This window comes from Anas platyrhynchos, chromosome 6 (genome assembly GCF_047663525.1).
Source record: "Anas platyrhynchos isolate ZD024472 breed Pekin duck chromosome 6, IASCAAS_PekinDuck_T2T, whole genome shotgun sequence".
NCBI classification, from domain to species: domain Eukaryota; kingdom Metazoa; phylum Chordata; class Aves; order Anseriformes; family Anatidae; genus Anas; species Anas platyrhynchos.
Genome location: NC_092592.1, coordinates 39,445,001 through 39,459,779, shown reverse-complemented (window position 1 = coordinate 39,459,779; position 14,779 = coordinate 39,445,001). Strand labels below are relative to the sequence as shown.

The 14,779-nt window shown below is 41.3% G+C and overlaps 1 long non-coding RNA gene across 5 annotated transcripts; it reads right to left on the bottom strand.

Annotated features, from left to right (window-relative positions):
- Nucleotides 1–895: 895 nt before the first annotated feature.
- On the bottom strand, nucleotides 896–10,392 carry LOC106018035 (uncharacterized). Of its 5 annotated transcripts, XR_002403546.4 has the most exons (6): nucleotides 10,159–10,388; nucleotides 6,074–6,250; nucleotides 5,459–5,711; nucleotides 4,959–5,043; nucleotides 3,942–4,086; nucleotides 896–2,755 (listed from the first exon to the last, which is right to left on the bottom strand). It is a non-coding gene; the product is annotated as an uncharacterized lncRNA (long non-coding RNA). The 5 variants fall into 5 exon arrangements; XR_001191874.5 differs by lacking the exon at nucleotides 6,074–6,250 and having other exon boundaries at nucleotides 10,280–10,392; XR_001191877.5 differs by lacking the exon at nucleotides 6,074–6,250 and having other exon boundaries at nucleotides 10,159–10,387.
- Between the last annotated feature and the right edge of the window lie 4,387 nt (nucleotides 10,393–14,779).

The following is a 14,779-nucleotide window of genomic DNA, read 5'->3' as shown; positions in this document are numbered from 1 at the left end:
TCTGCACAAGTCAATTCAGATCAATAGAAAAAAGCTTTTACAAAGAAAACAAGTGTTGTGCAGAAAATGGTTCAGGCAGTGGGAACATTTCACAGTTGGGGCTGGCAAATCAACATACTTTTATCTGTAGCAGGGAAAAAAAAAAAAAGCATGACGGATTTAAATTGTGTACCGATTCCCATCATGTTCTGCAGGTTAGAGTCTCATGGCGCTTGATTAGGCAGGTCACAGCACCACATGCAGCAGGATGAGCCACCAGCACACAGCATCAGTCACACGCACGGCTCGTCACTGCAAGAAAATGACACAGATGGGGAGCAGGTACAGTGACTCCAAGCACCTGACGTCAGCTTAAGAGCATGTGATGAAATCCTATTGACCTGAACAGGACTTGAAAGGGAGATCGGAGCAGTCCTGCAGCGAATTTGGTATTATCTTTACAAGCTGAGCACTGCATCTGTTTTGGTGGTTATGTAATGATGCAATATAGAAGGGTTCAAAAGTGACTCAGTTGCTTGAATTGTGAGGGTGAATTATAGACTGAAAGAGTTCTCACTTTTTTCCTGAATAGCAGCTATTAGTGACTCATTCCTGGAGGCATTGGGGAAAAAGCAGAAAAGTGAGAAGTGGGTTAAAAGAGAAATACAGCTTCATTGACACAACAGCTTCATGCTCTGGGAAGGCATTGGAGTTACTCCAGTTTATATCTGCTCCATCATATATAATACAAAGTGTCTTGAAGTAAGTGAACTAATACTCTAGTAGAACTGAATACAAATTGTTAAAATTCACAGAAATAGGGGAGGAAAAAATGGCAGAAAACTACCAGAGCAGCCAGATTCAAAAGGAAATGCACCTGAGCAGTTAGATATAAACCTTGCAACTTGCACTGCCCCTCGATCTTGGCCCTACAAAAAGGGTTAGCAGTGCGTTAGAGCAGTTTCTCACAAGATTTTTATATTTCCTGTTTTTGCTCAGACAGCAAATCCCAGAAGAACATCCCAATTGTGTTTTGGGGTCATCACTCCTAAACAAGCCCATGAAGAGCAGAAGTATGCACAAGTCATATAAACCAGTAAATGGATGTGAACTTCCGTCCCTAAGAAATGATTTCTCTCACATTAAGTATGTTTTATTTTCAAGGTTTCAGATGAATTAATTATTTTTTTGGCCATGCTGATTTACCAACTGTTTATGGTAAGGAAAAACCCAACCTGAACACATAGTTTAATAAGTATAATTTGAATAAATCTAAGAAAAACACAAGAGTGGCTTTATGCAACACTTATACAATCTGATGGAAAAAGTGATTTTTTTAGAGCAGAGAACGTTGTGCTGCTCTGGCTCACATCACATCAACAGTGTCACTGAGCATGAGGCAACAGTGGTATTTCTATTTTTATTCACAAAGTTCAGTACACTTTGGATAAGAGAATGTGCATGCAGCTCCATTACAAAACAAACTGCACTGCCTCAATTTTTCTCATGTTATTTCTCCATAAATTAGTGTATTAGTAGCTGTGCTAGTGGACTAATTAGCAGGTCATATATACAGCAAGTGTTTTTGTGACTCAACAATAAAACTAGCAAGATTGCTGCTAGCTAATCACTTGTAGGTCACAGCATGTGTACACAGTCACTTTGCTCAATGGCATTCCAGCACTGATGCACTTTGTCTCCTCATCCATTTACATGAGTCCAGTAAACCCAGACCCTGACACGTGTTTAGCTTGAAGCCCTTCAACTTCATGCTAGTCATCTCTATCAGTATTTTTCTTTACTGGGAGTCTTCAGTATTTATAAGAGGATTTTTATTAAGTATTTTTCTTTGCCCTCTGATTTTATTTTGCTTTCCACCTGACAAATAATTTGTGTCAGGTATTATGTCCTGCTGTGTTATGCCCCATCATCCCCCAAGATGAGGGAGTGAGAAGAGCCTCTGTGAATGACATGGATGAGACAAGCAGCACAGGATGCAATGTACAAAACAAGATCTCTCTCCAGGTACAGCTCTGGCCTTTCCTCATGCCCTTTGGCAGAGCATCCAGACAAGCAAGGCACTGCCCACCAGCTGAGCCCCCAGCACTGCCCACACACAGCTCTTCCTCCTGTCTTAATACTTTAGATTAATCACTTGGCCTTCAACTACATAACTGATCAAGATGGAACTTCTGCTAGAGAAAACCAGTGCCAAACCCCACTCTCTGCTCCATTGATGTCTCCCTGTATTTTAGCCCAGCTAGGTGGCAATGCAGGCTGCCTCCTTTTGGGCACAGTGACAGCAATTTAAGTTTCTTTCATCCTGAAAGAAATAAAAGCATTTATACTCTTATTTCACCTACTTTCCTTTACACTTCACATTTATGAACACATTCTGTGATTCAAAGTAAGTTTAAGGAGTTTTTCAATAGTTCTACTCCCAAACTCCTCCTATGCATCTTTCAAACATAGAAAGAGAAAGCTCTCTCCCCTCCCCCCAAATGCTTTTCCAGGTTTTTCAGGCTTTCTGCACATAGCAAATTCATAAGTATTGTTGCTGTCCTTCTTGCCATCCTCTGCCCTTTCCAATCTCCAGGATGTCCATTTGATGCCGCAGTGTCCAACATCAGGCAGAGGAGCCTATGGAGGTCCAGGTAAGTACTTTACAGTACGCCAAATTAAAGTTATTGCTCGCTCCACAGCTCATGCTTAGGGTTTACGCTGATCCTTCATGTTGGTCCTGTAAGTTCCTTGCTTACAGTTCTGAAAAATATACCTGAGGATAGATCACGGATATAACTCAGACCTTCAAACTTCAGTTTATTCATCACCTACTTTGAGGAACACTTCTACACTTCCTCCATCTTGTGCAGAAGTCCTTTCTAAATTTAATCCATATACTTCACTTTATTCATGCCACTAGACATGTTACACATGTTTGGTAGAAGACATGCATGGAGCTGTTGCTTAATCCTCAGTATCAGCTGTAGATCGATACTGCCTCCTGTTACACCTCACTTTCCTCCCTCTTACACCAGGGTTACTCTAACCCATACATTTCAGTTGTGCAAGCCATCTTTTCTGTTTCAGTTGGTGCCTGGAGTCCAAAAGGACAAAAATAAGCCCAGTGCTTTCACCCACGCCTGCTTTCTACATTAGTTCCCTAAAAAATTCCAACTGATTTGTCAGACAGGATTTACCCCTTATGAAACCATGCCAACTAGTTTATTTCTCCAGATGTTCTGATCTCATCTTTTATTAATGTTTCTAGAGTTTTGCCTAGCACCAAGGTCAGATGTACTAGTCTATCATATCCTGGCTGTTTTTCCCTAGCTTTCCTCCTCCCTCTGCAAGCTGGGGTTGTATTTGCTTCTCTTCAATCCCTTGGTGTCTTCCTCGTCTCAAAGGAGCCAAGATAAAATCTTCATTTATTGAACCAGTAATCTTGTTAAAGATTCCCCAGTACATAACTCCTACTACTTTGGAGCTTGCAGGGATTTTAACTTATACAAGATTTATTCTAGTATGAAATTATCATATCCCAGAATCTTTGCTTCCACCCAACCCTGTGAACACTGAGCAGAAAGATATGTTTAGACAGACTTTAAAGTCATCTTGGGGATCTGGGTGCTCAGTTATTACAATTAATGGGAGAGGGTCTTCTAAACCTCCCAAGGAGTTTTGATATTGTTAGCTAGGTGTTAACTATTGATTGTATGCAACCGTATGGCCTTCAGTTTGAAATCATGCATCCTATTTCAGTATTTAATTCTTTATTAATAGCATTTACTTTCAGTTAGATCATTTAATAGAGCAACTGATGAAGAACTTCAAGCTATTTCCTAGTCTATCAGGACACGTATGGAAGACCTCGACTTTGGTGGAAATCCTCTATTTTTACTGTGTACGTGGAAACAGATTTTCAGTTCACAATGGAGGAGTTGTAATACAACAGTACTTACACACTGAGCACAGTCAGACATCTCTCTGCTGTCTTTGATGTTGACCAGCCATTTAACTCTTTGGGGCAGTTTTCCAGTCCTCCTTTTGTATATGTAGGCACCAGAACAGTACCCATCTCAGGAAGCATTTGGTCTTCACAGCGATCTTCAAGTGCAAGCAAAACATAAACAGTGAAGATCATTCCATGTTGAGTCATGTATTTTTCACAGCATTTAAGACACATTAACCTAACCCTTTCAGTATTCATTGCTATGCAAATAAATTCTACTTACTTCTACCTCATCTCTAGTAATACTTTTCATAGTTTTCCAGTTGATCTGCATTCACTTATCCCTCACCCGTACTTTATGAGCTGAACACCTGCCTGCTGCAAAGCACTTACTTAGGTCAGGTCCCAGCCTGAGCAGCTGGAGATGGCAGAGGATGGGGTGTCCCACCTGCCTCCACAGCACACTAAATCCCATACCCACTGTCCCTGCTCTGTTGTTTTGCTCATATGGGTGAAGTTCAAGAACATAGCAACTCTGAAAAGCATTTTCTTCACTCTGTTATGATTTTTTTTTTTTTTTTTAAAACACAACCAAAACTGTGCCTCTCCTCCAGCTCTGCAATAGCTCAGCACCCGCATCCTCACATTTCTCTGGTTAACACAGGTGTGTTCTCATTTGCTCACATACCATAGCACATGAAAATCTGCAGAGTTGTTGCTTTAAAGCACCATTTGTTTATGCAATTGCCACCACTCTATAATTTCAAAACTATTGTCACAATACGTAGGTAATTTTAAGTGAGGTGGCAAATAGGGACACTGATAAATATTCCTGCTCAAGGCCTGCTTTTCATCTACCTTCTACAGAGGAATGACAGAGCAGGAACAAAAGAGAAAGGCTTACTACCAGCTCCCAACATCCCCACCATACTGCCCAGAAAAGCCCTTTCAGCCTTGCAGCCTGGGGGCATCACCAGGAGCTGCACCTCACCTCCTCAACAGCCCTCACAGCCCATCGCTCACTCACCTTACAGCTCCTGGAGTTCCCACCAGCACTGGTGAGACAGCTTCACTTGCTCTGACAGTTTTGGCTCAATTGCATACAATATATTCTGGAGAAGGTACAAATTGAGTTTTCAGAGGCTTGCAGCTTGAATCTGTTTTACCTTAAACATGAGACTTCACTCACCACTACTTGTTTCTTTTTTTTTTTTTTTAAATAAATCTAAAAGTCGTGATTTTACTGGAGATCCAAGTTGTTTGTTACAAGGCTGTCTCCAATGACACAGTCTCAGAGTTTAGACGCTGCAGGATATTAATATTAACAATGCAAATAACAGACAATTCTTCAGAGGGCAAAGGAACTTGTCTCTAATTTAAAAAGGCTATGCTTTACTTAACTAAGGCTAATTAGCTGTGATATTCACATAAGCAAGAAAAAATGCATTTCACATTTTTACATTTCACATTTTTAAATAGCAGAAAATAATTTCCCATTTATCAAAAACAGACTTCTAGGATCATTACCAGGTTCTCAGCTGTGTACAGGTTACCGTGTGAGAAAATCTTGGGCACAGTATTTAGGGAATCTGTTGCAACACATCCTAAGCATTTGTTTTACCATCACAGGAAGTTTCCTTTTCAGCAGCACATCGCTTCAATCATGCTTTGTAGATACTCCAGTTTTTCTGCTGATTGCCTTGTGTGTTCATTGTAGGAAATCCCAACACATTTACATCATGCATGATGTTTCCTAGAACGACGTGTAAAGTATCTCACCCTGCAATGAGAAAGAAATAATTATTAGCTTAAGGACAGCTTGTTGTAAGAACAAAAAAAAAAGGTGGCATGTTCAAAACATTTCTAGAAGAGGTGCAACTTGCAAGTGAGCCAGTTATTTACACTAAGCTAATGGCCAGTGCTTGCTGTCCTCCTGAAAAGAATTTAGAATAACAAAACGAACTCCAAGCACCCCTTCTGCAGCCATCCAGCACATTAACATCTCTGTTGTTAGCAGGGGGGCTAAGCCTTCTTAGACTCATTAAAAGTTCACATTTTCCACTGTATTAATTACTTCACTTCACCTGAAGAGCAGAGGAAGACTGATCTCATGACTTTTTAGTACCTCGGCTAAGACATTACCAGGTTTGCAGCCTCTCTAAGCCAGGAGGTTCCTGCAGCTCCGGTTACAGGGTTCACACACTATCAAATCCATTTCATGTTTTATATGCTTTGGAGATATTCTTTCCTTCCTCAACGACTGTTGCTGTAATTACACAAATGATCTGCTCCACTGTCACTTCCAGTCAAAGGTGTCATCTAAAATTAAAAATTCATGTAAAAACTAGAGATGTTACTTTTTAAACAGACAGTTGAGACCTGATCTGGTTTCACAATGCTTGGTTTAACTTCTTACATGCCTGGCTCCTGCACACAGCGAGCAGCTGAGCCACTAGTGCACAGTGCTGCCCATCCCTCCAGCTCACACTGCTTTATCAATACCAACATATTTTCATTATTAAGGCCTCAAATAAATGAGGTACACTTTAGCATCCTGACATGAGCTGTAACCTTGCAAATCCATGCTTTGCACCACCAACATTCATGGCAAACCCCTTCTCTCCTCCACCACAACTGATAATTTTGGAGGAGTTTCTGCACTGCAGGGATGCGACAAGGAAATTACTCTGTCTTATGGTTTTTGAAGTGCACATGGATGGAGCTGATGCACTAGAGTAACATGGTGACAAAGAGAGTTGTGCCCAGGAGCCATGTGCCACATCTGTACCTGCTTTGATCATAGCTAAGAAATAAGCTCAATAAGGAAGATGAAGAGCACCTGGCATTCTTTGCCCTTTCCAGGATAGCTGAAGTCACTGGCAGGACTCAGCATCAGAACAGACTGTGATGTGGTCAGGAAAAATAAATAAATAAATAAAAATCATAGAATGGTTTGGGTTGGTAGAGACCAGAGCCCCCTGCCCCCAGCCCAGGCTGCCCAAAGCCCCCCAGTCTGGCCTGGGGCACTGCCAGGGATGGGGCACCCACAGCTCCTCAGGGCAGCCTGGGCAGGGCCTCACCACCCTCATAGTGAAGAATTTCCTCCTTATATCTAACAAATCTATATACATTAAGCTCTTATAGTTTAAAACCATTATCCCCTCATCATGTTATTACACACCTCAGAGTGCCCCCCCTCCCCCGTGGAGAATATTTAGGAAATGCACTCATGTAAAGTTCCACAAAGGAGAAACACAAGAAGGAGCAGGGTAGAAAGAAACAACCTTGTGCAACAACTCTTACCCAGCCATAGTTACCAAGGTCAAAAGATTTTTTTTGGCCACATAAGTCCCGTTAGGCTACATTTTTATTGTTGTTCTTAAACCCACTAAGTAATACTTTTAAACCAAAAACAGTTCAAATAACTCATCATATCATCTCAGACAATTATTTTCATGGCCATAATAAACCTAATTATATAGAAGAAGTTATTTGGCTATTGACATTTGTTTAAAGTACAAGATGAGGAAGAACACTAGCCATTTCCAGCAGCCAATATTTATGCAGAGAAAGTTTTCTGTTTACTCTGTGTTTTACCACTGTCTCATCAAATTCATCAGAAGGAAAATAGTCTGCTTTCTCTTTGGAGAGAGACAACAATTTGAGCTGAATTTGAAACTGGATGTGCCCATTGACCCATTACTAGTGTGGGTGTTTTCATACCCAACCAGTTAATTGCCCATAAAGATTCATAATGTAACATGACATGAAGAACCACCAGATGTGACTCGTTAAAGTCTTATGCACAGAGCTAGGAAATCAGAAAAGGCTTGTTTTTACAGACCAAGACAGCATTTCGAGTTTAAATAAATACTCTGTACCAGCTCTTTTCCTTGCTTTTTCCTAAGCAAGGCTGTCAGTAAGGAGAAAAAAAAAAAAGACATTGAGGGGAGAACAAGCAACTCCTGTGTAGAGGCTTGAAGCACTGAAATATTGCTATAGCTCTTTGCATAGAAACAGATATCAGGCTGTATCTGACCTACTCACAGGTGCTGTATATTGCTCCTGGAAGAATTAAGCCTAACGAAAGACTCCAGTGAGCAGTGAGAGCAGTCTTACAGCAGCACATGTTCTGTATTATTTTCCCATACAGCCTTCTGTGTCTGTTTGGTGTGGGCACATGCTTGGTTGAGACCACAAACAATGCACAGTGGAACAAAATATTAAAGTTTTAGCCTGAAAAAGCTTCGCTGCTTTTATATTCTAAGAAGCAACTTGCTATGCAAGGTTATACTCATCTAGGTGAAAAGAGGGTTTGTTCATCCCACAGGCTTCAGTGATGAGTGTTACAGGACCTCATTTGACCTCACCAATGTGCATTCTGTTTAAGAGTCTGCAATAATAAACAATACTTGAACAGGAACAGAAGGCAGAACAACTGTCATAATTGGGGAAAATACAATACAAGTTAAAAAGTCACCCTTTAGTTAGATGCCTAAGTGCAGCAGAACTCTTTCAGTTGCTCAGGAAACTGGAGGCTCATGCTAGACTTGCACGCTGTAATGTACACCAACAGGCCAATGGACTGGGAAAGTACTATTTTATGCATCATTTCTTCCATGTGGCATTGCTTCTAACATTGAACTCTGAAGTTTGTACTCAAGACAAAAATTGAATTAAAGACTGAGACAGTTGTTAAACTGTTCATATTGAGTACAGCTGTAGCTATTTGTTCCTGTGCTGCAGCCTAAACCTGGCCTTCTTTTTTTATATGTTCCTTTAAATATAGGGTAAAGTGGAAAAAGAAAACAAGACTATAAATTATATATGTATGTACCCATTTTGCTCAGAAAATATTGAATCCTGAGATACATACTGAGCATCATTCCAGTCAGAAGCACCCATGATTTTTCTGGTGTTTTCCTAAGAATCAATTGAAATTACGTAGCAGTGTCAAATCCCAAGTACTTGGAATATTTCTCCAGCAGAAAAGAACACCAACAGTCTCACAGGTAGGAGCATAATAACTGCAGTTTCTGCTCAAGGCCTTCCTCTACCATCATCAGTATCATCCAGCACATTAACATTCACCTTGTACTCTCAAGATGAGAGTCTGTGGCAGTGGCCAGGGAACACTACTGTGTCATTTACCCTTACAAAGAGATTTTAGCAATATGTATTCAATTAATCTTTATTAACATGCTCCACAGTGTTAAAATCCACATGTTCAGCAACAAAGATATGAAAGACAAAAACCGCTCCCTGGCCAACCAGCAGAAACCAGCACACGCTGCCACAAGTGACTCACAGCTCTCACTTTGGAGTGAAGCAGCCAGAGGATCTCCAAGTCCCATAGTTACGGCTCTTGCTGCTGGAAGGGGTCAGAACAGCTGTGCACCTCAAGGCACACCCCATGAAATAAGAGTATCTTTCCATTATGGGCTTCCTTTGGTATTTCATAAGAGGCCATAAAACTACAGACAAACCATAGCAGACAAACCATTGGCTGGATGAAGGAGTGGAGAGCATGTGATGCAGAAGTTTTCTTAACTTGTCCCTAACACTTATGTATTCAGTCCTTTTGTAAGAACTGGACTGTAATTTTTAAAAGGCTACAGAGAAAAGTGAGAACTATGCATGTATATAAATAATAAAACACTATTAAGATACAACATGGGGTTATTTAAAGAAAAATAGATTTGCCTCTAACTTGTCGATTGCTATTCTTGAAGAAAGTGTTCTTAACCACAGTCAGCAACAGAGCTTCCAACACAACTCAGGAGTCTTATCAGGATTCATGCTCTAACCATAGCATGCACTGCTACCTAAAATAAGTTTCTGATGGCTTGAATATTTGTCTTAACTTCAGGTGGCACACATTTAGCTTCACCGACCTGCATCTGAGCATTGCTTGTTTTCAGCCAGCATGAAGGAAAAGCAACAATAATTTACAGCCTTTTCATTAACATAGCTTTAGCAAGATTTTCTAAAAACTAACAATTAATCACACCAGAGCTGTAAAAGCATGAAGCGTTATTACCCCTCTGAAAGCACATCTTTATCCAAATAATGAAGTAATTCCAAAATAAAAAAATAATGGCACCTGACAGAACTGATCTGCTATGGGCTCCCAGGATCCCTTACACCCTGCAGTGCTTCACAAAGTGGGGCTGCTGAACAAAACGCAGAGCTCATAAAGGACCTGTGAAAAGGTCACTGGCACTCACCTGGAAAGGAGATATCAAATAGCAAAAAAAAAAAAAGTCCATTCAGAAAGTGCATATTTCCTTCCACTCAGAAAAACACCTTCCAGGACCTCTATCCTCCAGACATGGTGCATCTCCCCACCTCTACTTTTCCCGTGAAAGAGCCAGGAGAAAAACTCCTGCTCCCAGGGCCAAGGCTTCCCTCCCTCCAGCCTCAAAGCAAACCCCACAGGCAGCAACCAGGTCCTGCTGTCACCCTCCTTTTATCCTGGAGAAAATCCCAGCAACCTGCAGCTCCCACCAACCTGGCCAGCTGAAGTCTAGCCTCCTCTCCAAGCTCCTCTCCAATTAGCTCCATCTCTTAACGAGCAACAGGTTTATCACCTGAACCTAGAATTTAGAAGGGAAGGAAGCGTGCTGCTGTTTTGCCCATGGCTGTGCACTTCGCTCTCTGCAATGGGCTGCTACAGCAGACCCTGCATTTCGGGTTGTGGATGGCTAGATTTCTTCCACAGTTCTTCACAGCCTTTCGGTGTCTTCTGTTGCAGCTTTTTCCCTGAGCAGGTTAATTTTACCAGCTCTCTGACTCCAACCAAAGTGCACTGAAAGCAATTTCCAGCATGTCTCTGTTAGCGAAGCTCCGACCTGCCATTTTAAGTTAGACCTAAAGCTCTGAGCTTAGCTGGAAGATATCTGTCCGGAGATTTGGGCTGAAAGCTGGAATCCAAGGCAAAAGTCTAAGAGACAAGAACGTTTATACCAGAGCCATGGATAGGAGTTGCTAAAATTGATGAAAAACCTGACCAGTAGGGTTAAATCCTCTTGTAGCCTGAAGAAGCATTAATAGTAGTGGAAAATAGAAGAGAGCACAGACTCCCTCCACAGGAATATCTTTGACAGGGTATAGGAAGCTCGTGCCTCTGATTTAGACACCTAGCTTAGGTGCCTGATGTTGAATAACCACCTTACTTTTCATTGCTAATCATTGGTAATTTATGTGAGACAAGTTCACTAAATTCTCAGAGCCAAGGAACCTGACAAATGTCTGCTTTCCATATCTGAGTCCCAAGGAGCATTGTGCTACCTGAGCTTTGGCACTTAACAACCTCTGCCTTCAGCTGGCTCTTCCACAGTCTTAAAGATGTAATTTCCTCCCTTCCTCACAATGCCAGCAACTAACAGTGGATATGAACAGAATCCAGCACTGGATACAGGGCTATGACAGAGCAAGCTCCAAATGAGATTTTTCCAGTAGATATTTTACATCCCGTTACAGTCAGATGGTTGGCAGAGCCTAGCTGGTAGGAAACCACTTTGGTTCTCCCCATCTATCGGGTCACACAAGCTGTTTATTAAAATTACGTCCACATCTATAACAACCTTGAGCAGCAGCAATACAGATGAACATTTGGGCAGTCAGACATTTTTTCTTCCATGCAGTATTTGCACATATTTTGCTTCTGGGACGGGTACTTCAATCTTACCATGACTGCAATACAAAGAATTACTCTTGCATTACAAAGAATTTACATTTTGTTCTGTGAATTGTCCAGCTGAAGGCTCTGGTCACTCGTGTGTTCTCATTTTCTGGAGCAAAATATCACCTGTGCCATGCCAGGCATCATTTGTAACATAAACCAGTTACATCCACAAACCTTTTACAGTTTCTTGGAGTTAGTACTAATTTCACTGACCCCAAAGCGCATGGGTACCTCTTTCCAGTCATTTATGGTCAGGCTGAGGGTCTGTTCCTCTTCTGCTGCCACATGGCCCCTTGTGCCCATCAGTTATTTCTCTGGGCAGTGCTGCTCTGCAATTTCTCTCCCTCCCTCTGCCTAATGGCCATCACGACACTCCTGTTCACCAGGCAGAAATTCAGCAATTTTTAATCCTTTGTAAAAGTGGTCTGGGGGTTACCTGCCCTAACCTGATCTCTCAGAAAGCTCAGTGGCATCGAGTCTTCAGCCATCCAGAACATCTTTTCCATGTGTGTTTCTCTGTCTGTTAAGAAGTGTATCCCTCTCATACCTTGTGCTACACATCTCCTACTTTGTGATGCAGTTCCACTTAGGCTCCTCTAAGCTACCTGTGATGCAGAGCATTGGGAGGCTGCCCCTCAGGCTCAGCCCGTGTCCCTGGCCACCTGGAGGCACGGCAGCACCTCCAGGAGCAGCGGTCTGCCCCAACACCCCGGCCACTCTCATGTCCCCAGCCCCAGGGCTCAATGTGGCAGCGGTGCCCTGTGGGGGTTCAGCTGCCAACCAAGGCACAATCCTTCCAAGGTGAAAAGCATTGCCTGTAAAACATTGTGAACAGCTAAGCTTTATTAAATCAGGAATTCTCATTAGGCTTATTTAACATCACTTTTTACAGAGAGAGAACAGAGAGGATTTTTTTAATATATAATTATTATTTTTTTGTATATATATATGTACCTACTGATTATGAACCTAAAAACCCTCTAATATTGGTATATAAGAAACTGAGATCTGTGATTTACATGTGAGAAACATTTTAAAGGACAGACAGAATTTCTATCATGTGCATCTATTAGGTTTATGTGACAAATGAAATTTTGCTGGATTATTTATATTTTAAATATATCAGCTAAGGTATTTCAGTCCTGGACCTTCTTAAGTATTCGCTGCCTCTAAATGAACTGGATATGTTGTATAATGGAATTACTAGATTTGTATTAAATTGTAGCTTTGGGACCCATCACTGTGTGATGCTATCTACTTTCAACTGGCTTTGTTTATCACAGAGAAGGGAACTGAATTAGCATAAGATACTACAAAGTAGTAAAGGGATTTTAGCACCCTATCTATTTGACCTCCTATTGACCTGGGCTAATTCATATTCTCCCTGGGATGCTGTAACAGGTCATTTTGTATTTGGAAAAAAATTAGGTCAAATTATGGAGCGGCATCTCTCGCCTCTTCTGCTGTGAAGTCAGGGAATTCCCCCTTCGCACATGTACAGCACGCACCAGCGGCTGTGCGCCTCCTTTAGAGCAAAATGAACTTTTATTTGTAAATTACTATGCAAGAGATTTGTATTTGTCTTACTTATTGCACTCGTGTGACTGCAGCAGGAAGCGTGACCACTGGCACCGTCGCTGGTGGCAGGAGCAGCACGGTGCTCTCGTGTGCCTCAGCCTGTGGAGGTGGCCTGAAGAAGGCTGTGGGAGCCAGGCTCAAGTCCACATGAGGAAGGAATATTTGACCTCGTTTAAGAAGGCAGAAATAATAAACACAGTGTGCTCTTCACGTGGCACTTTGTCATTCTGCACAGAGATGCCCTTCATGAGAAGCCCATGGGTGTCTTCTGCTGCACCATGTCCCTTGCAAGCCACCCCATAGTGCTCAGTCATTTGGCCCTGAGATGGGCTCTGATTCTTATGACCTCCTCAAATCTCAGATACAATTTTTGTATCTAGCCTTAAACTCTATCTGGGAAAAATAATAATAAAAAAAATAATAAATAAAATAATAATAAAAAAGAGTCTTTAGTTGAAGGTTGTTGTTAGTAATTCCCAAAATTTAAGTCTATATTTTTTTTCAGCAAAAACCATGAAATGAACTCCAGCAGTTGCTCTGCAGTGCAAAGAGCTGATGAATTGCAACAGCAGCCCGCTTTATTCTCCTTAATAAGAAATTAGATCACAATAGGGATTTACGAAAATTACCTTGAAATGTTTGTGTGTTTGAGTGATTGCACAATTTGTGCTAAAATTATGTTGAATCATATGAGTTAGAGCATCTGCCTCTTTAGTTAGTCTATATGCTGCTTTAAAAATGCCCTCTTCTCCTTTAATAGGAGTCTGCTAATGAATGCAGAAGCTTAACCTTACAGACATTATTTGTTTGTTTTCCTTCCGTTTTTCTAAATTACATTGCTGATAATTTTCTCAGGACTTTACAGCTTTTCGTGATGCCTTTATCAACTACCATTTCAGGTCAGAAGTGTGCAGTTCATTGAGGAAGTGGATTAAATCTTAATATTTAGCCTTTCAGATAACCTATATCCCCGTACAAGTTCACTTAATTATTCACCGATATCCTTTATTATACATGCAGTTTGCAGAAGCACAGTTTTTTGCAGGAATGGGTGTCAGCCTTCCCTGGATGAGTGGCTGGAGCCCACCTGCCCCTGGCAGGGGTTTTAGGATGCCCAAACCACATCTTTGGGCGGCAGGAGACACAGCCTGATGCACTGCATCTTGAATAACTTCAGGAAATCTTTTAAGTCAACCTTGTGTTTTAGTCAACAGGGAAGGTTTGACCTTTCACCTCCCAACAACCATCTGTTTCATTATTTATCTGAGGGAATCAGAGAGTTTTTGTTCTTTCACGAAAGTCCCTGACACCAAGATATTTTTAATAGCGGAAATTTTTCATTCTTGTCACTATTCCTTTTGAAAATACAGGTATTTTCATACAACACGTAGCTAATGAGTGAAACTTCAGAATCCAACCTTTCTCTATAATCACAGGAACAGGGATTAAAGAGGTCCCACTAGTGAGGAACATGAAAATTAATTATTGAGCTCCTTGTTTTATCCTCCCCATCTGTCTGATATTCTCGAGCACAGAAGGAGTTAGACAATTAAATTACTCCTCCTTTTACCTCATCAGGATGT